At 47.1% G+C, this 27,959-nt stretch overlaps 1 protein-coding gene and 1 long non-coding RNA gene across 2 annotated transcripts in view; one reads left to right on the top strand and one right to left on the bottom strand.

Annotated features, from left to right (window-relative positions):
• Positions 1-27,959, bottom strand: part of LOC119394506 (uncharacterized) — an 82,384-nt gene that overhangs the window by 38,519 nt on the left and 15,906 nt on the right. The window lies entirely within an intron of this gene.
• Positions 4,220-27,959, top strand: part of LOC119394503 (uncharacterized) — a 146,385-nt gene continuing 122,645 nt past the window's right edge. Inside the window, 1 exon segment of the mRNA XM_037661808.2 lies at positions 4,220-4,427. The gene's annotated coding sequence lies outside the window, so the exon portion shown is untranslated.

Raw genomic sequence — 27,959 nt, 5'->3', positions numbered from 1 at the left:
GAAAAGCAAAATGAAGCAAGGCCTGGCGAAAAAGGGTTGTGGTGTAAAGCATGTCAATCGTTTAAGTGTTGAATGCAGCAACGAGGCTTTGTTTGTTGGCACATGAACTCACACTTGCACAGTGGAACTCAAACAATTCACCAACACTCGTCTGCACAGCTTGGATCCGAATCTTCAGCTCCGTTTTTCGTCGGAAATATCTAGAGCTGAGGAGACGCTTTCGTGTCGCCTGTTGCTTGGCATGGCCTTCACGAATGCATACTCATTTCGGATTGGAATGACCCTACATATTGTAACCGTAGCAGTGAGTAAAAGACCACTCATCTTCTCTATGGGAGTCGCCGTTTCAGTGTGCCCAGAAAAGAGCTTTTAGATGCATTGACAGGATTGATAATTGGCCTTTGTTGGAGGAAAGGGTCTCGGGACACCAGCAGAGATTGTCCTCGGCACAAAAGGCGTTGAAAATGCTGTGCTTTATGTGGAGAACCGGTCTTAAAGACAGTTTTTAAGCAGTGGCATATTCTTCGTTCATTTTTTCCCCCTTTTGCTGTAGTGTCTACTTTCTGTTCTGACCAATAAATTTTAAGCGAACAACCAGACGAGGACAGAAAACAACACTAACTTTCAATGCTTTATTGAGACCCGCGGAATGGAATATGTAAGGGAACACGTGACCTTACGTGACGCCAGCGCAGGAGGCAATATATGACACAATCACTGACATCGCAGGTAACATAATTCTTCGGAAGATAGAGCAATCGACGGCCTTGACATACGTTTATCACCCCAACTATCTATTTTTGCAGCCTTGATTATTTCATGCGTGAGTTTACTTTGTTTATTTACACTGCAGGCAATGTGGCCCAAGCAGGAGGGGCAAGGTACAACATAAGAAATACACGTACAAGGCACAATTGAAAAATGTAGAAGGAAGGAAGGAAGGTAAACAAATAGCACAAAAATAAAAGGGTTACCTAGGAAGTAAGGAGTGCATAATCCTGAATTGACTCGGGCGAGTTCAGATGATGAAAAGGTATCGGGTTACACTCCTCAATAGTTCGGGGGGAAACAAGAAAATTTAAAGAGGTGTTAGTCCTGGCAACATAAGGGGAGGGAGTGGGAATGGCGAGCTTTCTTGATTTCAGAAAGGGTTACGTAAGGTCCGAGATCTATGTAAAATTTACCATTTAATAAGGAGCGAGGGAGCTTCAGTCGTGATATTTTTCACCTCACTTGAAGTGTTTGAAAACCGTTAGAACGTAAAAGTTCAGTTATAGAGTCATCTCGGTCGTATTTAGAAAAAACGGAACGCATGGCTCTTCTCTGTATCCTTGGGGAAGGGGTCCCAAATAGTGCACGCATATTCTAATTTGGGACTAATAAAAGTGGTATAGACCAAAGTTTTCACATCGTGGGATGCATGTTTAAGCTTATGGCAAAGTAGACATAATTTTCTAAATGCCGAAGAGATGGTGTTAGAAATGTGGGTGTTCCAATTAAGGTTGTCAATAATTGTAACTCCAAGATACTTGTACTCGGTCTCTTCAGTCAAGGGGCTTTGGCCAATGGAGTGCGAAAACTTCAAGGGTACTGTTTTATTTGTTGTACACAGGAGCACAAACTTAGTAGAGTGTATTTTCATGCGCCATTTATTGTTTCACTTAAAAAAGTTGTTTAAGGGTAAACAAAGCAACAGTTTATCATTAACTGTATAATATCGTTAAAAATAAGGCGTTTGTCCATGAACAGACGAATATCAACAGTAGCATGTATGACGACTATTATGTCGTTACAGTAAATAAGAAATAATAGTGGGCCAAGCACACACTCTTGAGGGACGCCAGAGGTTACTGAGAAGGAGTCGGATTGCTTCCCATCAATCACAACGTGCTGTTTTCGACGCGTTAAACCAGCGGATATTCAAGGCAGGATGCAGGTAGGAAAACCAAGAAACTGTAATTTGCAGATTAATTTGTCATGAGGATCTACATCAAAAGCCTTCTGAAAATCTAGAAATATAACGTCCACGTGGCCACCTCTGTCAAGGACAGAAGCAAACGAGCTTCTTGTGATAATGGTGCATTTCTTAAAGATTGGTACGCAGTTCTTTTTCACACGGTGATCTACACTACGGTCAGCATTGGAAATAACACCAGGATCATCACTGCCATAACACTTTCTGCAGTGTACATCTAGGAACCCTCCACACTTCTCCCTCTACAATGTTCCCTGAGGCGATCGTTTACACGCATTGCAGAAAGTGTAATGGCAGAATGCAAGAGCTAGGGGAAAAACAAATGTACATTTTTTATCAAATAAACTGCATAATCCATAGAAGCTATGCATTTAAGCGGAAGAAGTCTTGAATTGTGAAGTCTTGGCAGCAATAACTGTTTATAATAGATATATAGTCATGGAAGAAAAATTCATGTGGGCACTTGACAGCCTACACGACATCAACTTGCTGCTGGCGTGCCGAGTTACAGGTATGGAAATACAAAAAACGGCAGGAAGGGGAAGATGGAAGCTTTGCGATGAAGAAATCCGTACACAGGGTGGGGGCTCAATTGAGCCAACGTTTCGACAAGTGGACTTGTCTTCTTCAAGGCTGGAACCTTGAGTTCCAGCCTTGAAAAAGACACTTGTTGAAACGTCGGCTCGAGCACCCACTCCCTGTTTACGGATTTTTTCATCAGGCATGGAAGTAAGGAATTTAACGATCAGTTCACAAGGGTGAAAAACTAGCATGATATAGAAAAGGATGGAGAGTCGACAAGAGATGTTGGACGGACGTTTATGGTAAACCACGTACAGTGGCGCTCTATATGAGGTGCAACACGGTGGCCATCGCTGAAGGGGCCCCAAGCCTACACTGTAACACCGGCAAACGTGAAATTGGTTTTGGAAGAGTTGAAACAGTGTTGATTGTTTTCTATGTCGCCGCCGCTTTGCCCGCGGGCAGCATGTTGCAACTCATATGGGGCGCGACTGTACATGTATCACATGCATATGTCTTGTGAACTGTCCTGACAACGCACGTACGTTACTGAAATGTTTCTCATGATTATAACTTTTGTGAGAAAGACTTCTGGGTGCTTCTTTTTGTGTGTGTGGTTTACGAGAAGTGATTCGTCATTGCTGTACGTATGGTTACAGTGCGATAAAACGTAGCAAAAATAAAATATGTGCGACATTGTACAACTTTGCAGAGATGTACTATCGCGATGGAAAGAAACGCGAACAGTGCGGTGCATCTACATTCTCGCATTTCTTTTCAAGTGGTTAATTGTAGCCTCGATGTTAATTAAAAGCCACTAGAGTCATCCATGACACACTATAACATCTTTTTATTGCCACCAAGGTCAGAGCGCGATGAAAACAGCGTGCCGCGCTGTTCGCCTTTCTTTCCATCCCCCCTGAACCTTGGGTTGTTGTTCTAGGACATGCTGGCACCAGGCCAGGGAGGGGGGGGGGGGCCGGGCCGCCCCCGAAATTTTTATGGTACATGGTGTTTGGCTGAAAATAAATAATGAAAATAGGCGTTTTTCTCAAATAGTCAAAGCTTTCAGCAAATGCCCCCCCCCCCCCCCCCGAAAAAAATTCCTGGCTACGGGCCTGGCTGGCACCAAGCATGGACATGCAAGATATCCAGAAATGTTATGAATGTTTTGCTGGTTATCTGCGGATACCTTAATGCAAGATGTGCCGGATAGCATTGTTTTTGTTGCTCTCATGAGTCGCGCATCTATAACTAGAAAATCTCCCACTGAAAAAACCTCATATTTCGTCGCTTTGGCAATTGCCGTTATAGGCCACCGTGGCACTCAAACACATATGTGACGAATCGACATCATTAGATTTCTTCGACAATTTGTTGATGGTTTTACAGCTTCTTGTAAATGGCAGTCAAATTTCCTAATGCAGCATGCAGAATGACCGGTGTACAAGAAGCCGAAGCACTGTTGTCGCATGAACGTTCGAAGAATATGCATTCGTACAAGTGCGCACACCGGCAGGAATAGCATAAGACTAAGTGGGCAATCTCGGTCGTGTTGCGCTCGATTTCCCGTCAATGCGGCGGGAACATGGCGGGAATCCTACCGCACTTTTACGCGATGGCGCGCGTCGAAATCGCGCGGCTCGTGAAACCGAAACAGCGTCCGCCGCCGCTCTCCCCGTTCGCCGGGTTCGAGGCTACCAGCCGCTCGACCAGTCGCGCCGACTGGCGTCGCCCGTCGCCACGAAACATGGAAATTTTGTGAGTGGGAGTGGGCTGGGGGCACGGTGGTTGCGAGTGTTTTGGGCCGCGAAACCAACTCGAGCACGATGAAACAACGGCTCCCGACCGCGTGAAAAGCCAGCGAAAACCCGTCGCCTGCTGTCCGAATGTCCGGTGGCGTCAGGAAGCCAGCGCGTCGCCGTGTTCGGTGAGTTAATCGAGCCTTGCATATTCATCGCGGCATGCATGCGGCGGCACGCACGCGCCTTGTTGTCGGCACACCAGAGCCCACGGGGCCGAATTCGCGCGTGGTTACAAACGAGCCTCGCGCGATGTCCACTTGCCGCCAGTGGCAGTGGCCGTGCGAGGTAGCTCGTAATGGCTACTGCGACGCTTCGATTTCTCCCCAGCCTGCGGCAAGGTTTTGCTTGCGCCAGAAGGGAGCTTTCCATGCAAACGCGGTCTTTGCGTTGCCGGCTGAAACGCACCCAAACCGACCGCGTCCGTCACTTCCGAGAGAGACAATTTATCAATGATTTCTGCTGACTAATGAGGCTATTTCGAGCCAAACATGTCGGTAACGTGGCTGTCCGTTGTGTATTGAGCGGTCAGCCTTTTCTGCTCGTGGCTACCAACGGAGCGAAGTTCCAAATTTTCTCGGGAGAGATTAGCGGGGTTAATGCAGCTTCGTTTTATTAGGTGCCCACCGCACAGTACGTCACCTCGCCGCTGTGGCGGAATTTCGCGAACGCCGCGATTAGGCTGTATGCTTATGTGTGAACTCCGGAGATAATGTAAAGCGAGACGGCGATAGCGAGGTGATATTACGCGAGCACTGCTGCCGCCTTTGGGCACGAGCCAAGCGGCGCTCTCTCGTCAGGCAAATTGTGCAACCCCTGGCGACGGCACGATCTCTGCGAGTGCTGCTATATTCCCGGCCGCCGAGGGGTGCAGTCATTGCGAGATCATTGATAACACGCTCTGCTTCACGCTCGCGGTGCGTGATTGCGCGAGCGAAGGCGCGCCTCGTGAAAGCACTTGCTGCGCCGGTGGAAGAACGAGCTACGCGAACGAAGGGAACCGTTGCGCAGTCCCCATTGCCACGTGCGTCTGGTTTAGAAATTATGCGTACTGCACGTTTCGTTGGAGGTTTGCGCGAAGCTGGCTGTGTGAACACGTTTGATTTCGGCCTTGTTCCTTCGCTGAAACCGCCTGTATGGTATTCAGTTTTAGCGCTAATGTACGGGAAGCTGATTTCGCCATCTTGTGGACGTTCGACACGTGCCATGTATGGGTCTGCTTCACCGTTGAAGGAAACAGTGTATCTCGTCAAGAGGGCCGTGTGAGCTATGTTTCGGGAGCACTGAAAACATTCGCCTTACGACGAGAGTGTGTGGAGTGGTGCTCTCGCGTTAACGAACCTTTACATATATCGAACTGTTGAGTAGAGCACTGCACGGGCCGTGATTCTCGGCCCGGGCCCGGAACTCGTTCAAGTTTACCCGCCCGAACCCGGCCCGATGACTCAAAATGACGCCCGGCCCGAACCCGAGAAATAATTTCGCTTACCCGGCCCGGCCCGACCACAGATCAGGCCCGACTGCGGCCCGACCCAGTAATCTAGGTGATGGTGCCCGAACATGGAATCGACAGCAAGGTGTTTTAAGTGACAAAATATCTGCGCTTTGTTGGCGCATGTTTCGCTAACAATTATACTTTAACATACGGTACGGTAATTTCTTGTAAAAGGGGGCTCATGGTGCAAACAGTTGAGCGGACACACTGCATACAATGAATGTTTGTTCGGCAGTGGTATACTGTACCCATTTTTTCTGCAAATACACTGGGGATCATGAAGGGCGTTTTGTACCAGACATTGTAGCAAGAAAAGTGATTTGCAGCACCAATTCAGCTTCGACAGGGAGCCGCATTAACAACAAAGGATGAATTGATGGATGGATAAACTTCATTATGGTCCATCGGAACGAGCTCTAGCACGTTGCGAGCCGTTCCAACATCGGAACAGAAAGACCAAGTCTCTCTGCTGCCTCGCGGCCCGTTGGACTGCCCATATAGCTGTTCTTCTAACGCGGAGCTGGTAATAGCAGCCTCCCATTTGGACTGCGTGATGACTTCGCCGCCGTGTAACACGGAGCACCGCCAGTGCATGTGTTCTAGATTGGTTTGGCAGAGGACAAAACGCTCATTTCACTTTGTTTTTATTGCACTCTATAGCCTACTGAAATTTATAGCATGCTCTAACCACAAAGCCAATCGTGCACCCTTCTCGATATGTAGCACGTTTTCACCATTGTAGCACCTTGCCACGGCAAGAGAAACAGAAGGAAAAAAACCAAATTTGTGACCGTTGTTGTAAATACACTAAACTAGGTAAAGGTATGGAACCGCGTGCACCACGTGTATGCGTATAAGCAGCCGAAAGGGAAGAAAAAAACTATTTGTCATAGCATTATTTGCATATACCACACCACTGCTAGTATATACAGTCTATAAGTTTCTTATGGCATAGTTTATAGTTTACTTCTTCATATGTTATTCTGCGAAAAAATCAAAGTATCAAAAGGTTCCTGCTTTAAGCATGCCATGCGCTGTTGCATCACATATCTTGCCGCGCTAAAGCTTCTTGCACTGCTCGCGCTGGCCGCACGGGCGTACCACATCTGCCTTGCCAATTGCGAAGGCGTCGGCAGTCGTTGTTCTTAACTTCCACCACTGGAGCAAATCTAAGATATCTTTGTAGACCTCTGCAGAATGACCATAGCTGTCCAGCTCCCTTCACTTGTCTCGTTCCCGAACGCCGTGCCACCCTTCAATGTCATCTATAAAACTCCTCTTTGAGGGCTTCTCCTTGCAGTTTTCAGCAGTGTATGTTATGCACGGTTTGCACCGTGCTCGTTTTTTCCATATTATAATGGTTTATGGCTTCCCAACGATGTTGTACCGGTAGAAGGTGACCATTGGACTACGCGGTTAGGACTGGCAGGAGGTGGACGAATCGATTTCGATATATATTTTCGGGGTTCGTTCGAGTTTTGTAATAAAGGCGCGACTAGGCTTCTCGAAGCCATATGTTTCGAGGTAAGGGGACATCACCCGGCACGGAATCTGTCATTGTCCTTTTTCAAGCCAGATATTTCCTCGAGCGAATATACTTCACCCCACGCCTTGTTTATTGGACCTATTCTATTCCTGCACATTCCAACGCTGTTGCGGCAGTATCATGTAGCTCTCGCAGTATATAGCGCACTATATACGGCCTTAAACACGCGGCTCGCGGACCTCTCGCTAGCGGCCCTCCGCCCGCACATGACAGGTCGAAAGCACATTTTTCGTGAGGCACCCCTTGCGGTCACCGTGTGTTGATGCATAACCGTCAAACAAAAGCTATACTTCAGAATCGGCGTCCAGAGTTTAGTCATTATGGGTATCGATATGTTGTTGGAATCCTGCCGCCAAAGCCCCTTCAGAAATGATCACGTATATGAGATATGGGAAAGGTCTGCTGTGAAATCACAGTAGCTTTAAAACGACCTGTTCCCCCCTCCCACGCTCCTTCCTTCGTCTTGCCCTAGCCTTTGCGGGAGGTAATTTTCGTGAATGCAGCACGTTAGCTGAGGTGAGTTTCAGACCCCTGATAGGGCGGAACAAGACGAAAGCTCGGACGTTAACAATGTGGGCACACAAAGCATGCTGCGCATGTCCATCTCGCGCCTCATGACCACTGGGAGCCGTCACAGAGTCACGGAAGAAGAATGTACCTTTATAGGGATTCTATGTATCGACTCCATGCAGTCCTTTCGTTTTATAGGGGGCTTTACTTTCAACGACGTTTCCCCGCTCTGGAGCTCTGATTTTATTATATTACATTTTTTACTGAGATTACAGAGTAACGTTTGGCACATAAAATAGTAACGAAAGCAAATAAAGCACGGAATAGCGAGATGTTACATATAAGCGCCTGGTCTATTTACTTTTAGCTCGCCCGTTTCAGAGAAATGAAGTAGGTCATATGCAAGAAGGAAAATAATTTCGGTACTTATCCCTCATAAAACATCTCCAAATAGCTTACCCCACATAAAAAAGTGTTTTTTCGAGATAAAATGTGGGACATATATGTATGCACAGCGTATGCGGAATAAGGCACATTAAAGAGAAAAACGATTTTTCTAGTATCAGTAAATTACTCTTTTACCGTTCCAAAAGCACTACGCTCGCCGCGACAAAACTCTTGGTAAGAGAGAAAACTCGCAAGAAAATGCAGGTAACGACGCCACCTTGAAACTCACGCAGCAAACGCCGGGACGTCATAGATTCTGACGGCATCTACTGGACCCTACGTAGTTTATAGTGGGTAAAAATGAAGTACATTGACATCTGAGGGGGTCATAGACATAACATAACAAGTTTATGAAAATTTCGTTGAGCCAATGTCCCCAAAATACGACGAATACAGTTTGAAATCCGTGACGTCACGTGCGGAGATTTCAGCACGAAATTTTAAAATGGAACTTTGACCTTGATTTGCTCCTTTATTAATAAACTAATTGATGGTGAAATTAATGACATTCGAATTCTCAGAGTACACTTTATCCGTCTAAACCGATTCAGTGTGCTCACTTTGACCCTTTAAGAACGGAGCAAAGTCCAAGCCCGGCCAGACCTAAGCTCGCCACCTCAAACCCGGGCCCGGCCCTAAGCCCGGAGCTTCAGGCCCGGCCCGGGCCCGCCGTGAAAGCTACTTTACCCGGCCCGGGTTTTCGGGTAGGTCCGAGCCCGTGCAGTGCTCTACTGTTGAGTTCACCGAAAGGTGATAAGGCTTCAACGCTCGTAGAAATGTGCGATTTGCGATGGGAGGTAAAATTTCACCTTGACTTTGAAGGACTTTAACATCAGCTTTTCGCAACCAACGGCAACAGTTTCTGGCTGCTGGTAGCGCAGATACATCAAGAGAAACTCGCTATATATATATATATATATATATATATATATATATATATATATATATATATATATATATATATATATATATATATATATATACATACAGATATCACGCACTGTGGGAATCGATGTTGTGCGAAGCAGCCAGCCAGGCACTGCTATGGCACATTGGCTGACTTGAAGCCAAATGTTAAAGGGACGACACTAAAGTGAAAGAATGAGTCGACTTAGACTGATATATTATTCTATGAAAACTCTCTTGCCGTTAATTTCAATAAAAACGATAAAGTGAACGTCTAAGCTGTTTTTTAAATTTCGCGCCGAAATCTCTGCAAACTATTGTCAGCGTGACTTCACGGACTTCAGGGAGTATTTTTTTTTTTTTTTGTTTTACAGCGAAAGCTGTTATGAGATTATTTCAGCGGCCGTTTTTGGCGCCGTAGTTGTCCGCCGCCGCCGGTGTCCGTAACCACCATCGCTCGAAAAAATTCCAGGATGGAACGAGGTTCGAACCCGGGCCCTCTGGCGTGGGAGCCCAGTATTCAACCTCTGAGCCATGCCGGTGCTTGAAACTGCTTTGCAAAAAGGTCCTATACAAGCGTCATGTCGGGAAGGAACCACATTAGCATATGCAATATAGCGTGGTAGAAGAGTAAAATAAGCACCAAGCGTCGCACAGCGCGATTTCTGCAGCCAGGCATCACACAACGAGAATTGCGCAACGACTAGGTTGTTGAATGCTTCCAACCCATTACAAAGGGCTCTGCCATAATTCTTCATCGTCATCACGCACACCATCAACAAAGTGCGCATAATGCCTTACATGCGTTTAGCAGGTACCACGGCTCTCCGTAGAATGACGAAAAATGGCACAGTGCCTGCTTCCCTACTTCTGAAAAATTATGATTTATAGCGTAGTGGGTCCCTCGCAATTGCACTTGTATTGGTTGCCAAGGAAGCCCATAAGCGCATGATCCATTTCCTCGGGGTCTCAGTAAAGTTCTTAGCCCCCCCCCCCCGTCTCTCTCCCACGTCAACGTATGTTAACAGCATTACGGGAGAGGGAAATAGCGATCGGGCGTCACCCAATGCAAATTGCGTAACTGGTGGGCCGTTTAAAGATTCCAACCCATTACAAAGGGCTGAGCCATAATTCTTCATCGTTATCAGTCGTCGCGTCAACAAAGTGCGCATAATGCCTTACGGACGTGTAGCTGGTACCTCGCTTCTCCGCAAAGTGACGAATAATGGCTTAGTAGGCGCTTCCCAACTTCACAAAAATTGTGATTTACGGCGTAGTGGGTACCTTGCTAGTGTACTTGTATTAGTAGCCCCAAGAGAGCTTACAACGGGCTCTAGAAACGCCGCTCTTCCAGCTTTCGCTGTGACTTGTGCTGCGGTTTCAGCGCAGGCCTGGCGTTTTTTTTTCTTCTTCCGTATTTGGGCTACAATAGTTTAACAGAATTTCCTGAGATTTGGTAAGTTAAGTATCTGGCCCCTTCAAGTGGCAATGTACTGCATCCATGCCGATTAAAAACTTTGTAGCCCCTAGCAGGCAACGTCAATACCTATGACGTCATGACGACAGGTGCGACCGTTTCTGCGCGTTTTTCCTTCACCAAGCGCCTTCTCGATGCAAGAGTTGTGATTTTGATATTGTGAAACATTATTTACTAATTAGAGAACAACGAATTCTATTTAGCAACCCTTTGTTTAAATTGAGCACGTAACGCGGACACGTCGACGTTTGTAGAATCCGACGTAATGCCGGCTCATCGCGTTCGAGCGCGGCCGTACTTCGGCGAGGAGAGGTGCACGCTGCACCGCGCTGACGTGCACATCACATAGTTTGTCGGCGCGTTCCTGCGGGGTCCAGCAGCGCTGTGGAGGCTAGCGAGCCATCATGCAGTAGACGCGTTCGCATTAAGATATAGTTCAGTGTTCTTACCACCCAGAATGTACAAACACCCGTTGCGCGTCTGTTCGTTATGCAGATGGATCGCTTAGCGTCTAGTTGCTTTCGTTTTTCGTATATTTCCAGGCTCCTTTGGTATTTCATTTGCATCCCGTCGCGACGCGCAGGCTCGCGTGAGCGTTTACAACGACAAAAGCCTACCACGAGACGCGCTGAGTGATGCATTTTGCTGACCGAACTTCTTGCATAGCTTCGACGGCGTTGCACTTCATGTGTGAAACGGAGTGTAGGATATCAGCTGCACAGTCACACGAAAGTACGTATGTAATACTTTTACGTTGTCACAAAAGCGGATAGCAAACACGGCATAGCGGCCACCATAACAGTCATTAGTAGTAGTGCACGAATATTCGACAAGTTCAAATAACGAACCGAATAGTGTGTGTTCGAAATACCGAATAATTTTCGAATACTTTTCGAAATAGTCAGCACCGACGGGAAAACCCGAAAGGAACGAAACATTGTGACAGCGAGCTGCCAGTTTTCTTGTTTTACTTGTGGAATTACCAAGATGCATTCAGCCAGCGCTTTTACGGGACTGTCGACGCTGTATTGATGACCCGACGAAGGCGTGTCTTAAAACTCCAAAGAAATGACTGCGATGTCATTGCGCTGTTCATGACATGCCATGCGATTCATGTCATGAGATGTCATTCATTACGGCATCCATCTACATTCTGGTATATACCATTTTAAGGAAACGACCGCGACATATATATTGTGTCACTCATGTCATGATACTATGCTAATAGCATGCATTCAGGTCATTAATAGTGGATGACCTGCCATTCATGATTATCATACTCGCAAGTCATGTGACGCACATTCTGGTATATATCATCTTTGCAAGGTAATGAAATGACCACGTGACATCGCGATGGCGTCCTGTTATTTTTGTCATGACGTATACATGACATGCTATTCATGTCAGGGCTCGTCATTCACGTTCCTCATGCACATGTTATGCTATTCAAATTTTGTATATCAAGTTGACTGCTGACCCGAAGGTCGCGGGATCGAATCCCGGCCGCGGGGGCTGCATTTTCGATGGAGGCGCAGATGTTTGAGCCCCGTGTACTTAGACTTAGGTGCACGTTAAAGAACCCCAGGTGGTCGAAATCTCCGGAGCCCTCCACTACGGCGTCTCTCATAATTATATCGTGGTTTTGGGACGTTAAACCCCAGATATTATTGTTATTATTATTACAAGTTGAACGGGTACGAGAGCACGATATGACGTAGATAGGTTGTGGCTTGGTCCACCAAAAATTGCTTTGCATTAAAAAAAAAACACCTTTGCCGTCATTGTTCACTGGGCCTTAGCATAACCTTAAAGGAACTGCGCTAAATAAGACGGACAAAGAAGAGAGTAGCAGACTCGACGTGCACAGACTCATAGCTAAGAGTTTAATGGACCAATGATTATACAGAGTACAAGTGGATGCAACATGCTCTATTCAAAACATGGATACGCTGCTGTCACAAAGTAGCTTATGAAAACTCTGGCCCACAATCGGCGAGTGACACCAACGGTTTGCTCACACATCCACGTGTAATATTTATATTGCAAGCCTCGAAGAGCTCCCGAGTGACGGTCCCCATGACGGTAGGAATCCTAGTTTCATTCGCAAGCTGATGGCAGGTGTCGTTGCTTTCTTGTTTGCACTCATTACAATGCTTAGCCACGTGTGAAATATGATGAGTAATTCTTAAAATGCTGTTTTAACTGGATATTAATACATCTTCCTGTCTGTCCGACTAAAAAGGGAAGTGTCCCTTTTCCACGGGAAAGTGGGAGCACCACTGCGCAGGGGACAAACGTCGACCTCTGTTCAACAAGGCGAGCAAAATGGCTACGATTGGGTGTCCTGTGTAGGGGATTGCAGCATCTTCCTTCCCGGACGTTATTCCGGGGCGTGTGTGGTGCCGCTACCTTTTATCTTCTTCGCTAATGTTTCACAAGTTGCCGCAGTTACAGGTCTCGAATAACCAGCATTCGTCAGCCTACTCAATTGACAGGTATAATTTGACCGGAATAAGTATTCTAGACTTCGAGGACAATGGAAGTGGTCGCACGCGGGACATAGAACGTACGTAGGGGCCTAAATATTGGCTTCCGGTAAACGCGAGTTGTGTCGCGGAGAAAGCGAGGACTCCTCGCTGTGAGAAATACTGTTTCGCCACAGGCAGAGGCGGTATTGGAAGGCCCTTTTGCTGTACAATAGGCTCCGCTTCTGCCTCGTTGACATCAAAGGAGGCGAATTTACCTGGGAAAAAAAAAAAAAAATGTAACGGCCTTTCAGTTCTGTTATTCCTTTTTTTCGGTGTGATGTCTGCTACACCCCTTGTAAAGGTGGAAAACAGTACAGAACAATGCAAGGAGAAGGAAGGAATTAGGAAGAAACAGGCGGGAAGACCGGGAGGTTTGCCAGAATGCAAGGAGAAATTGCAAGGAGTAGCGCTGCGCGCCTTCAGGTAAAGGTCGCAGTAAATCTGTCAATTAAGAGCCGCAATTAATGCTCGCCCGCTGCACGTCCTGACGCGAAAACCAGACTGACGGTTCGTCAGCGTACGCCGGGGGTGTCACCTTCTTTTTCAATATTCCACGGAGCCCACAAGGGCGCTGCGTTTCGCCGAAAGCGCAATATAAGCTCTTAAGAAACTTTCTTGTCTCATTTTACGAGGTCGATTACTACAACCTTATCGTAAACACTGATGTCATCTATCCTGCTCTCCCTAAAAATCTAGCTGGGTGTTCGTCATGTCTTCGTGACATGGCATTCTTTACAGAAAAGAAGCGAGCCCGGAGTTTCGTAATTAAAATGGATGATTATTTCCTGGATGCAAGACATGCCCCAAAGATACTGTAAGCTCTCTGACATCGAAAGTATAAGAAAGAACGAAAGCCGTGCTTTAATTTTTCGAATTTCCCGCGCAAACAGGAGACCAGATATTACTGCCATTTTTAGCGATTTGCAAGTATATTTGCGCATTTAATTGCACCTTTGACGACTTTAGAGCGCAGTGCTGTAATACATGTCTGTATCACGTATCCCTGTTAGCCTGCGCCGTAAAGCCATTTGCAGCCATAATGATGTTCGATAATAATTGCTAAACCTCGGAACAAATGTAGGCTGTGCCCACAGCCCTCGCAGTCTTAGAGAAGCGAGTTGGTCTAGTTGGTGCGTATTAACTGCGGACATATCTACTAGCGCAGTGGGCGACTCCCACTGCGCGCTAGGGCGCGTCCCGCAGGACCTCATTAAAGTTATTTCAATCAATCAATCAATCAATCAATCAATCAATCAATCAATCAATCAATCAATCAATCAATCAATCAATCAGTCAATCAATATCTCCTAGCGCGAAAAACACATAAACGACGAGGTAAAAGACGGCAGACAGGACGCAGCGCGTCCTGTCTGCCGTCTTTTACCTCGTCGTTTATGTGTTTTTCGCGCTAGGAGATATTGATTGAATGTCCGCAGTTAAGTCGCAGTCTTACCCAGAGAAAATTTGCATAGATGCCCCAACAAATTGCAAGTGCTCATTCCCGTGATGTCAAGCGCCTTTCGCGTATTTCAGGTATACGTGATTTTCCCATTCAGATAGACACATGTTCGTGTCCTTGGCTTTCGCTCCAAAACTTTAAACATCCTGGCACACTTCATGAAAAATTCCGCCATCGCTGCTCGGGGAAGTGTAATACTTTAAGTTGTGACTCTTAATTCTTAGTATGCGCTTTGTATTCACGCTAGCAGCGAAATAGTACTTATGGTTCATAGGGTGGCTTTTGGTTCAGTTTCTTCTGCCTTCTTCTGGTGCTGCTGGCATTTCCTCACGAAGTACTTACGGTTGCAACGCAAACAACCCAGCAGACGACTGGAGCCGCAGTTCTGGGGGCGTAGCTTGTATTTATCCTTAGTTTTTGACGGACTATAGATATTTATGTGCCGAAACCACAGTATGATCATTGAGGCGCGCCGCAGCACTCCGGACTAAATTCGACCTAGATCTAAGCACACGGGTGGGCTTCGCACTTCGCCCCCATCGAAATAAGTCAGGCATCGAGGCAAGGCGGGGTCGAAGGACACTGGACGAGCGTCTTTCGCAGTCAAGGCTTACATCTGTTAGGCGACAACTTTTAGAGTGAAAACGGGTCTATACTTGGTTCATTATATATCAACAAACGGTGAAAGGGAGACGACCATTAGGCGCACTCGATGCGCGAGAAATAATTAATCGGTCGTTTTATTGATAGGACACTGATACAAAGTAAATACCAAGAAGGTCCTAAAGTAAATGGGGGACCTTTGACGCGTACAATATAGAAGTATACAAGGAGAATAAACTATGGTCAAGCCTATATGTACTGCGCGTGCAAGACAGGTGCTGATATAGGAAAGGGATGGTAGCTCAATAGAGGGCACGGCCACACACGAGCCTTTTATCTCAGCAGCTTCTGTAATGTCTCTAGTCAGCCAATCAGTTGATTTGGATAGGATGACGTATGTTGCAAGCAAAGGTGCACGTGCCGTTTCTCTAAAGGGAACTGTAGCATATTGCGCGAAGCATTCGACGGAGTAAAGCAGGCATAGTGACAGGCATGTATCACTTTAATAAGACACTATAAGAGCGGGTTAGCTTAAGCGATGGTATTGTGCGAGTAAATATGGCAGACTTCGCACGAACTATGCATTTATTTCAAGATTAATTGGGCATATTTTGTCTCGATTATAGCATTACACGCCAGTTTGCATGACCAATTTTGCATCACTAGATATTTTTTTCCCAATGTTTAGCTCGGGAACTGATCATTTTGTTCTGGATGAAAAACAGCTTCTGAAACTCTGAGGCAAAAACCAGTCAAAAAGACGCCGGACAAGGGGAAGAAGTGACACACACCTTGTCCGGCGTCTTTTTGACTGGTTTTTGCCTCAGCGTCATGCACCAACTGACCCAGACTTCGACCTTATATATAGCTTCTGAAACCACGCTTTACTTCCCAAAATAACCTTCTAATTGAAAGCGCTCTACAGGACAAGCACATTATATAGCAGCCATTTGTTTATTTATTTGTTTGTTTCTTTATACCATTTATTAACTTGTCTTTCTCAACATCCGTAATAAAGGACAAGCACTTTGTAGGACACTTGGGTGTAACATTTTTTGTGTGTGTCTTTTTTTTTTTTTTTAAACCAAGGGGACGAGGAAAACTCAGTCCTCCGGGACTTAGCTGAAGGCGCGTGCACATTTATGACGACGGTGTGCGCCACGCGAACAATGAGCCTCGACACGTGACTTGAGAGCTTGAGCGTCACTAGCGGGAAGAGAAATTCGCATCGAGCACATCGCATGGGCGCGATCTCGAGCGGACGTTGGAACAGACCATCAGGTTGAGCCAGTTGGTTGCACGTACTTTAAATGAACAACGCTATTGAGAATAAACAGTTGCTCTCGTACTAGTAAATTACCACATTTTCAGAATACTAACAGCTCTTGACTCGCGAGCCAAGAAACGCGGCTATATATAAGTTTGTGTGCTGACGCCGCCTTGCTGTGAGCCTAAGATGGCGAAATTAACGACGGAAAATAATTTCTCAGTTCGGACTAGCTTATAGTGTTTCGCTTTGGCGCACCCCGAAGCATTGTGGAGCAAAATGTGGACGGAAAAAGAACGAAGGAGCGAGTGGCAGTCTAGTCGGTGGAAGCTGCGCTCTTTCCGCCACGTGCGGTTCTTTCGCAAACCTCTTTTGTCTTCCGTGTAATGAAGCGTTTATAGCTGCTGTCGTCACCGCGCATCGTCAAGTGGACGGCTCGTAGATGCGAACCTTCGTTCGTGACGTTGAAGAACTGTATATGTGGACGCATGCCCCGAGACCCTTAGTGACAAGTCAACAGGTTCGGGCCTTCGCTAGTGATTAGAGCGAATATTCGAAAATTTCGGATACCGAATCGAATATCGTCCTATTCGATTTGCTAGTGGAATCGAATATTCGAAATACCGAGTATTTTTCCAAGAACGGTTGCTTTACTATTGTAAAACTAATTATGTAGGTTTTATAGTTTACTATTCGCACACCCCTACTAGTGGTTGTCACGGCTTTCAGTGAGTCTGTCCGGAGTTCACAATTGGCATAAGATAGGCGGGAAAGCCGCCGGCACCTACAAGTCCGATGACGTAAGAAAAGCACTCCTTGGCAGCCCAAATGTATAGATTGTAGCAGCGCAAAAACGGATCCACCTCTGGTGTCTTCCTCGTTTGATGTAGTCATTGTTGCTGCATTGTTGCAACCTATTTCCAGCGAGCCGAGCGCTGTTGTTGTCGTTGTACACAGGTGGGAAAAGTGGGCCGAGAGGAGAACACGCTCGCACTTGAGCGCTTTGTGCTCCTCGTCACCACTTTCGGGCCCGCTTATCGCGTGCTTTGTATGCTTGCTTTTGCTTCACTCACAGTTTGGTCACACATAGCAGGGCCGCGGGTGGAAACTCGATGCTTGACGGTGTTGCTTTGCGTCTGTCCTACGAGGGGCATAACGAAGCTACGTTGCGGAAGATTAATTTTAATTACGCGAGTAGAATTTAACAGGCCCGAGGAAAACAAAGAATGCAATGGAATTCATCCTGGTAGGTTTTCGAAGCAAATGCACCAGAGGGTGCCGTTAGATGCTGACTTAGTTGTTGCTTACTTTCTTTCCCACTTTTGTTTAATTGTTGGGATTTTACGTCCCAAGGACCGCGATATGATTATGAGGGACGCCGTAGTGGAAGGCTCCGGAAATTTCGGCCACCTGGTGTTCTTTAACGTGCACCTAAATCTAAGTACACGGGCCTCTAGAATTTCGCCTCCATGCATCGAAATGCGGCCTGGATTCGACCCCGCGGCCTTCGGGTCAGCAGTCGAGCGCCGTAACCACTATACCAGCGTGGCGGGTGTTGTTGCTCATTTAAGTAGTTTGACTTTCTGTGGCTGCGGATAGCGAACTCGTGCTTGTTCAGCACCAGAATGCCGTAGTAGTGCGCCACCTTGACGGCGCCGATAGTTGGGCTGTACGCGCCATCGAGGCCACACTATACTTACACTTACTGATGATGTCATTGACTCCATCAGTGATGGCATTCTCGTTTCCGGTTTTAAACGCTGCCTCGTTGGTACACGTTAGAAGAGAGATCTCCAGCAGCCGGCTTGCTTTCTATACTGAGAATAAATTCGACGGCAAAGTGAGAGGGTTATGTAGAGTTGAATAGCTAGAGGTATTTCGATTCCAGTTGTGGACGTGCCGTGTACAGGGATAACACTTCACGACAGCATTACGACGGAGCAAGCCACAAACACTGTTGAAGGCGGCCAGTGACGAGCGCCGGCCAGTCATTAAAATAAAAAGACGTTTCGGGTGCACGCTGCTGCGGGGTCCTTGTAGCGGGGCGGGACGACGAATTCATCATCATCCATACAACAGTAACAAAAAAACCAAGTCGGCTTCTTCGCACCAGTGGTGGCAAGCCCGAAGGCCTACCTTGTTTCTCTTTCCCTTTCTTCCCTTTCCTCATCTCTTTATATATATATATATATATATATATAAATAAAATGTTCTACTCTCCCCTCCCTCCTCCTCACTTCCCTTTCCCACCTCATTAGTATATATACTATGCAAGGCTGTGTTATGCTCTGCTAGCGTGCCTGGATAGCCGAGTGGTTGCGATGCTCGCTTTTGGATGTTGGTTCCGCGGGTTCGAATCCCGCCTTGTCAAGAAATCTTTTTCGCCAAGAATTTCTCCTTTTCTCTTTCTCTCTCTCTTTACTCGTTCTCTCGCCCATCAGCGTTATTGCATCTCACGCTGGACAGCACGCGTTCTGTGGGTGAAGCAGAAGAGGACGCGCGTTCATGATGATGATGATAGCTTCCTGTTCGCTGATTACAACCGGCATAAACGGCTCCGCTGTTTCACGGCAAGGTTACGATTGTTCAATATTTGGCTGCAGGATCAGCTTTCTGTCCCTCGGAAGACCTCTTCGTTCGTTCCTTGCCTCGATACGCGTGCATGGAGCCTCGAGCGTGCATGTCAGCGAAATCATTGCACATGCTCAGCATGCAGCAGCAGCAGCTGCTGCTGCTGCCCCGAAACTCTGCTCTTGCTGGCCCCTGCATGTCGAGCACTTGGCGCGCACCCCTGTGAAGCATTCGCGCCGTTAGCGCTAGCCTCGCTGTACTACAGAACCCCGTTGTTGTGAAAGCGGCCTTTGACTCGGAAAAAAAAAAATTCTGTGCAGCTGCTCGCGGCGGCAGCTTTACATCTGCTCGCATGCAGGGATCGAAAACCATGACGCACTGCAAATCGAGCCTGCGACCTTCGTGCACACGCGCTGTCGCACCGAACAGTGTAACGGGGAAAAAGTTCGGGCAGGCATCCTTTGCTGCGGAGTTCCCATATCAGCGTTCTTGAGTGCTGTGTGCTTCTATAATAGATTCGCGGGGAACACGGATGATGGAGCCAGCCATAGAATACCGCGCACGCTATGACAATCCCCTAGCGAGTTTACATTTCACCGCGTGTTTGATATACAATAAATACTCAACTTGGACTCTGTTGTATTAGCACTTTTCCCTCTCCTGTGGCGCCCGCAAATGCTGTCGCCGGCGCGCTAATTGATTGACCGAAAATGCGTGGGGCGACGCAGATCCTCTGCGGGGATAGACAGGGCCGTCGTTTGAGCTTTGCAAACGGTGGTGTGCGGTCAGGAATTAGGTTTGGTTTATCAAGATATTGTAAACTTTGACTTCTAGGTCAAACATTGTCAAAAAAGCCAGCGCACAATCACGACGCTGACAAGGAAGAAAGGACACCACCACAGCGTTGAACTTGCAACAGCTTTATCAGAAAGCATCATTGCGCACATCACTGCCTTAACGCTCTGAATCAGCCTTAAAAACTTGATTGAAAGAATCGTGTCGTGAAATTTGACAAGGTTTGTTTGTGGGATTTAACAGTGTGACTCAGGCTATGAGGGACGCCGCAGCTACGCGGATTATTTCCACCACCGGGGTTCCTTCACGTGAACTGGCATCGTGCAGTACACGGGCCTCTAGCATTTGGCCTCCATCGAAATGCGACCGCCGCGGTCGGGGTAGAGCACGTGAACTTCGGGTCAGCTGCCGAGCACCGTGACCACTGGACCACCGCGGTGGCATAAAATTACATCAAGATACCGTGACAATAATTAATGCACTACACGATCCCTTTCTCTGTTTCTGCAAACACAAGGAGGCGCTTCCGGCGAATTTCTCGCCATCTTAGAATCGGTCTTGAAAAGCGATGACCTTGCGCTGATCTAAGGATCACTGGAATGGTGAAGCGCTTCCAAGGTAGGCGGACCTTTTGATCATACTGATATGTAAACTGAATTAGTTGCCATAGAAATAACGCATGTAGATTGCTTGTAAGATCCACGATGTGATTGCCATTTCTGTAACTTATACCCGCGCGTCCTGAAGAACAATTAAGCGTAATTTTACAGCGAAAGCTGTTATGAGATCATTTCAACGGCCGTTTTTGGTGGCGTAGTTGTCCGCCGCCGCCGCCGCCGCCGGTGTCCGTAACCACTATCGCTCGAAATAAGAAAAAAAAACGAAAAAAGAAAAAAATTTCCAGGATGGAACGGGGCTCGAACCTGGGTCCTCTGCGTGGGAGCCCAATGTTGTACCTCAGAGCCATGCCGGTGCTTGGAACTGCCTTGCAAAACGACGCTATACAGGCCTCATGTCCAGAAGGAACCACATTAACATATGTAATTTAGTGTGGTAGAAGTGTGAAATAACAACCACGCACCACACAACGCGAATTCTGTAACCAGGCGTCACAATGCGAATTGCGCAACGAGTGGGCTGTTGGATGCTTCCACCCACTACAAGGGGCTCTGCAATAATTCTTTATCGTCATCAAGCACAACACCAACAAAGTGCGCATGATGCCTTGCATGTTTTTAGCGGGTACCACGGCTCTCCGTTGAATGACGAAAAATGGCATAGTGGCTGCTGCCCTACTTCACAGAAATTATGATTTATAGCGTAGTGGGTTCCTCGCAAGTGCACTTGCATTGGTTGCCAAGGAAGCCCATGAGCCCATCATCCATTTCCTCAGGGTCTCAGCTAAGTTCTCCCCCCCCCCCTCTCTCTCTCTTTCTCACGTCACTGTATGTTATATTGCATGGTGGGAGAGTTAAATAGCGACCGGGCGTCACACAATGCGAATTACGTAACTGGTGAGCCGTTCAAAGCTTCCAGCCCATTACAAAGAGCTGAGCCACAATTCTTCATCGTCATCAGTCGTCACGTAAGCATTTCCATTTCACAGAAATTATGATGATTTATAGCGTAGTGGGTTCCTCGCAAGTGCACTTGCATTGGTTGCCAAGGAAGCCCATGAGCCCATCATCCATTTCCTCAGGGTCTCAGCTAAGTTCTCCCCCCCCCCCTCTCTCTCTCTTTCTCACGTCACTGTATGTTATATTGCATGGTGGGAGAGTTAAATAGCGACCGGGCGTCACACAATGCGAATTACGTAACTGGTGAGCCGTTCAAAGCTTCCAGCCCATTACAAAGAGCTGAGCCACAATTCTTCATCGTCATCAGTCGTCACGTAAGCATTTCCATTTCACAGAAATTATGATGATTTATAGCGTAGTGGGTTCCTCGCAAGTGCACTTGCATTGGTTGCCAAGGAAGCCCATGAGCCCATCATCCATTTCCTCAGGGTCTCAGCTAAGTTCTCCCCCCCCCCCCTCTCTCTCTCTTTCTCACGTCACTGTATGTTATATTGCATGGTGGGAGAGTTAAATAGCGACCGGGCGTCACACAATGCGAATTACGTAACTGGTGAGCCGTTCAAAGCTTCCAGCCCATTACAAAGAGCTGAGCCACAATTCTTCATCGTCATCAGTCGTCACGTAAGCATTTCCATTTCACAGAAATTATGATGATTTATAGCGTAGTGGGTTCCTCGCAAGTGCACTTGCATTGGTTGCCAAGGAAGCCCATGAGCCCATCATCCATTTCCTCAGGGTCTCAGCTAAGTTCTCCCCCCCCCCCCCCTCTCTCTCTCTTTCTCACGTCACTGTATGTTATATTGCATGGTGGGAGAGTTAAATAGCGACCGGGCGTCACACAATGCGAATTACGTAACTGGTGAGCCGTTCAAAGCTTCCAGCCCATTACAAAGAGCTGAGCCACAATTCTTCATCGTCATCAGTCGTCACGTAAGCATTTCCATTTCACAGAAATTATGATGATTTATAGCGTAGTGGGTTCCTCGCAAGTGCACTTGCATTGGTTGCCAAGGAAGCCCATGAGCCCATCATCCATTTCCTCAGGGTCTCAGCTAAGTTCTCCCCCCCCCCCTCTCTCTCTCTTTCTCACGTCACTGTATGTTATATTGCATGGTGGGAGAGTTAAATAGCGACCGGGCGTCACACAATGCGAATTACGTAACTGGTGAGCCGTTCAAAGCTTCCAGCCCATTACAAAGAGCTGAGCCACAATTCTTCATCGTCATCAGTCGTCACGTAAGCATTTCCATTTCACAGAAATTATGATGATTTATAGCGTAGTGGGTTCCTCGCAAGTGCACTTGCATTGGTTGCCAAGGAAGCCCATGAGCCCATCATCCATTTCCTCAGGGTCTCAGCTAAGTTCTCCCCCCCCCCCCTCTCTCTCTCTTTCTCACGTCACTGTATGTTATATTGCATGGTGGGAGAGTTAAATAGCGACCGGGCGTCACACAATGCGAATTACGTAACTGGTGAGCCGTTCAAAGCTTCCAGCCCATTACAAAGAGCTGAGCCACAATTCTTCATCGTCATCAGTCGTCACGTAAGCATTTCCATTTCACAGAAATTATGATGATTTATAGCGTAGTGGGTTCCTCGCAAGTGCACTTGCATTGGTTGCCAAGGAAGCTCATGAGCCCATCATCCATTTCCTCAGGGTCTCAGCTAAGTTCTCCCCCCCCCCTCTCTCTCTTTCTCACGTCAATGTATCTTTTATTGCATGGTGGGAAAGTTAAATAGCGACCGGGCGTCACACAATGCGAATTACGTAACTGGTGAGCAGTTTAAACCTTCCAACCCATAACAAAGGGCTGAGCCACAATTCTTCATCGCCATCAGTCGTCACGTAAACAAAATGCACATAATGCCTTACATATGTGTAGCTGGAACCTCGCTTCTGCGCACAATGACGAATAATCGCGTTGTAAGTGCTTCCCAATTTCACAAATATTGTGATTTATGGCGTAGTGGGGACCTTGCTAGTGTACTTGTATTAGTAGCCCCAAGAGAGTTTACAACGGGCTCTAGAAATGCCGCTCTTCCAGCTTTCGCTGTGACTGTGCTGCGCTTTCCGCGCAGGCCTGGCATTTTTTCGTTTGTTTGCATGCTTTCCGTCCTGATGAGATGCATTTTAGCAAACGTCAGACGTCAGGAGCTATATGTAAGCATGCATTATTGAAAACTAACTGCACGACTTGAAGCACATGGGCGTGACCTAAACGTCAAGAAAAAGCGCTGTTTCAGTCCTCCTCTTACAGTTGGCATCAGGTGTGTACCGTCGAATTTTCGCACGAAGGAAGTTCACGCCGCTTTCTTGTAATCCTTAAAGGGGCCCTGCAACACTTTTTGAGCATGCTCAAAAAGCGCTGCCGATCGGTAGTCGAGGCTCCCGAGAACACGCGAGCCAAATATTATAGCGATGCGCACGGCCTGGAATTTACAATAAATTCTCAAAGTCAGCTGAAAATCGCTCCCTCTTCTCTCGACAAATGATGTATTAGTCCGCAATATATGACGCGAATGTCGGCAGTTCCACCATTGGCTGATGTTATAATCACGATAACACCCTCATTATTACTTTCGTTGTTAATTTTGAGTTCTATAAGTAGATAATATGTACGTTTATATTCTGTTATCACGTTAAAAACACCGAACAAACATTAATCATAGCACTTCCGGTCTCACCGACAGCTCGTCTGCTCGTAGTTGCGTGGTTCCGTTTTCTTCACCATGCGCAGTGCCGAAAACGTGAATATTTCTGTGCTTTTTTGACCATCGCCGGTTGCCGCTGAGAGTGGCAGCCGTTCGAGTGTTGCCTCGTCAGCTGGGAACTGCATCGTCGGCACGTTCTCACGACCAATCTAGGCAGGCGTGCAGCATTTCTCTGATAACAATGCTGGCGTCCGGTGATGGCGGCGATTCGGGGTCGTCTGCCAGTGCCGTCTTACGAGGCGGTGTATCGGAGTATGGGTCGAAACCCATCTCAGCTGTCATTCGTTCCAAACGCGCGGGCGATGAAAACACTACGGCAGTTCGAGGTGCACGACGCGCAGTTTTCAAGCACGCGCGGGCTCCGCTCCTCCGCTCGACGAGGACACGCGAGCCGACCGGAAGTTGCGCCACAGACCACGTGGTTGCGCCCAGACGTCAGAGAGAAAAAACTGAAGAAAAAAATTCCGCCGGCGCTCTTGGGCGGAGCCAACGTTTTTAGATTATTTCAGTTTGCAAACTAGCTTCGAGAGGCGGCCAGGTTTTGTCGCCGTCGCGAGAGGTGGCGCTGGCGTAGCGTTGAGATCGGTTGAGATGCAGTACGAAGGGCGATGCTTGCTTCAGCCGCGTGCTTTTGCTGCGTTGTTGGTTTGTGCTCGCGCGTTAATCGCTCATATATTCTGAGGTTTCACGCGTTCCACCAAGGCATGAGCTCATTGCAGTGATCGTGCATACGTATTTGAATAGATACCGCGAAGTGTCAGCGCAGCGCGCCTCGAGCTGTTGTTTGGGGTATGCTTCGGCTGTGGCAGTTCCGTACCGCGACGTTTCTTTATGGGAGTTTTTGTGTATGTTTAGAGGCATTGAAACCACGTTTTCAGTTGAGCTGCAAAGGAACCGGGTCTGTTTCGACACTTTTTTAGCCCTTCTTGGCGCTCTTCGGGACTGTGATGTGACAACTGTCGGTTGTCCCGTTCACAATTAAGGACACCACTGCTGCAATAATATCTGGGGTATTTACGTGCCAAAACCACGATGGATATGATTATGACGCACGCCGTTGTATTGCCTCCGAAAATTTAGACCATCGGGTGTTTAACGTGCACTGACATCGCACAGTACACTGTTCTCTAGCACATCCATCGAAATGCGACCGCCGCGGCTAGGATCGAACCCGCGACCTTCCTGTCAGCAGTCGAGCAACCACTGCACCACCGAGGCGGACCACGTACCACTACTGCAGAGGTTCACTCGTACATAGTGTTCAGGATGCATTTTGCTGCCAAAGACGCTTGCAAAAGCCTATGTGCTAAACGTCGCATCAGCAAAAAATAAAGCTAATGTGAAGGCTTCCCGTACAGTTCCGTCATCATGAGCAGCTCTCCGATGGTATTAGGGATGTGCGAATAGTGATTTTTGAGGCCCAATCGAATAGAGACAGAAGCGAATAGAATTGAATATATATGGTATACTTTTTGAATAAGTCACGAATCTGAAACAGCCATTCTTAGAACGAATTAATTATACAAATTGATGTTCACGTCCTCGTATTCATATGTTTAGTATTTATTTATTTATTATACTCAGAGGAATCAAAACGGGACATTAGATGAGAAGTAACCCCAAAAAGAAAGGTCGGTTAGGACGATGTCAGATAGAAGTGTATTCCATATTTCTTTCTTTTTTTTTAAATATACTGCAGGCCCTTCACGGCCCGTGCTAGGGTACATGAATACATGAAAATATATACATTGCCGAAAATTGATGTTGAACATTTAGGTTTCGCCCGTACTCATTTACACCTTTGCTGTAAAAAAAGATCGATACATATTAGAATGGGCGCATATGCCATAGGTACACAGCATTTGTAGGCTTATGGCGGGAGGAACGCACTGGAATATTGATTTGTTTTCCTTCTTTGGTCAGTGAATGAAGGCAACTAAAAATATTTAAAAATTGTAGCCCTTTCACGGCAGGATAGTTGAGCGAGGAAAGCAACTGGAGGGATTAAGTATAGGCGTATCCACATAATTGTTCAGAAAGCGCGAATGCTCCTTGTTAAAAAAGACGTGCTCCTCAAGCGAGGTAGCGTGCCTCTAATATGCCCTACAGGAATGTCAGTTATCGTGCTTTTGCGCCAATTTTTGCCTTACGCCGTTGCAAATGACATTTTGAAATATTCGTAAAATATTCGGGCTTACAAATGACATTAAGTAGGATGGAATACAGGGAGAGTTGGTGCAGATTCATCGTGACTAACAGCACGAAAAACACAGACGAAGACGAAAAGTGGGCATGGCACAGCGCTGTGATGTGGCCTTCATTACAAATGACGGTTATTCGATTCGATGATAGAATCGAGGAAGGCACTGTTTCATTTGAATATCGAAATTTTCGAATACTCGCACACACCCCGTAAATACGTCACTGCAAATAAATGTACGTGTTGCATTCTGTTTCACGAAATCGAATGAAAATGGCAAGACGTGTTTTTCTGGCTGGTTTTTGATTTGGTAGGGTTTTCAGCAGCTGGCGTAATACATATGTTCAGGTGAGGTTGGAATATGATTGAGCATTACGGGAGCCTGAGATGATTTGCGCATATACAGGGGAAAAATTAAAGCCGATTACAACGGGAAACAGAATGAAGGTAAGCGCACTGTGCAGTGTTTGCCTTATCTTTAACTTACTTTTTCATGCCCTGTCTTACGTGCTGTTTCTTGTTATAATGCTGAGATACAACTAAAACACGCATTTCACTCAAGGCAAGTGAAATGAGAGTGACTACCACATCGAGTTAACCCCTGTTGTAGTCGCTTGTCGGCCCCTTTGAATCAGCAGCGCAGTAGCAGACGACGCGCCGAGACCAATCCTAACGCGACCGCAGCGCCCCCGCCTGGTTGGCGATCGCGGCGAGCCGCCCCGCGCCACTGGAAGGCCGCGGTCTTTGCCAACTGAAGTAATCTAAAAACGTTGGGCGGAGCCTCGCACCTCCGCGCTCCCTCCCTCCACTCCCTGCCTAGCTTTCCGCGCGCTAGCGGCGTTGAGTAGAGGGAGAAAGCTGCGGAACGTGATTTCTATAATTTGGTAACACCACTTAGACTTGACGGATTCGAAAAATTTTTGCGGCATATGACTCGTAAAGAGTCATACGTCAATAATGAGACTATTCCATTGTCACTCAGAAAGGTGTAGCAGGGCCCCTTTAAAGGGGCCCTGCAACACTTTTCTGAGTTATTATGGAATAGTCTCGCTATTAGAGCATGACACTTCACGAATCACATGCCGCAAAAATTTTTAGAATCCGTCAAGTATACCGAGATCTGTCGCATGCTTCAAGCGCTTTCTCTCTCCTTTCGTACGAGCGCGCTGAAAGCTACGCAGGGAGGGGCATGACAAGGGGGCAGAAAGATGCCTCTTTCATCAGTGCGCGTCATCACCTTGAGCACTTTTTCGACCATGCGGCTTACTTTCAGTGTGATCGCGAGTTCGCGAGCGGGCACGTGGCGGCATCCCGCGGCGGCCACGGTAATTAGGCAGCTCACGATGCTCAAATCGGCCAAAGGACTTTGGTATATGGCATCGTCTGTAGGGAGAAGAGGGCTTTGAGCTGACTTTGAGAATTAATTGTAAATTCCAGGCCGCGTGCTGCGCTATATTTGACTCGCGGGTTCTCGGGAGCCTCGACTACTGATCGGTAGCGTTTTCTGACCATGCTGAAAAAGTGTTGCAGGGTCCCTTTAAAGGGACACTAAAGGCAAATAACAATT

Source organism: Rhipicephalus sanguineus, chromosome 5, assembly GCF_013339695.2.
Source record: "Rhipicephalus sanguineus isolate Rsan-2018 chromosome 5, BIME_Rsan_1.4, whole genome shotgun sequence".
NCBI classification, from domain to species: Eukaryota; Metazoa; Arthropoda; class Arachnida; order Ixodida; family Ixodidae; genus Rhipicephalus; species Rhipicephalus sanguineus.
Note: the sequence above shows the minus strand (reverse complement) of the source record. Positions and strands in the feature narration are given on the sequence as shown.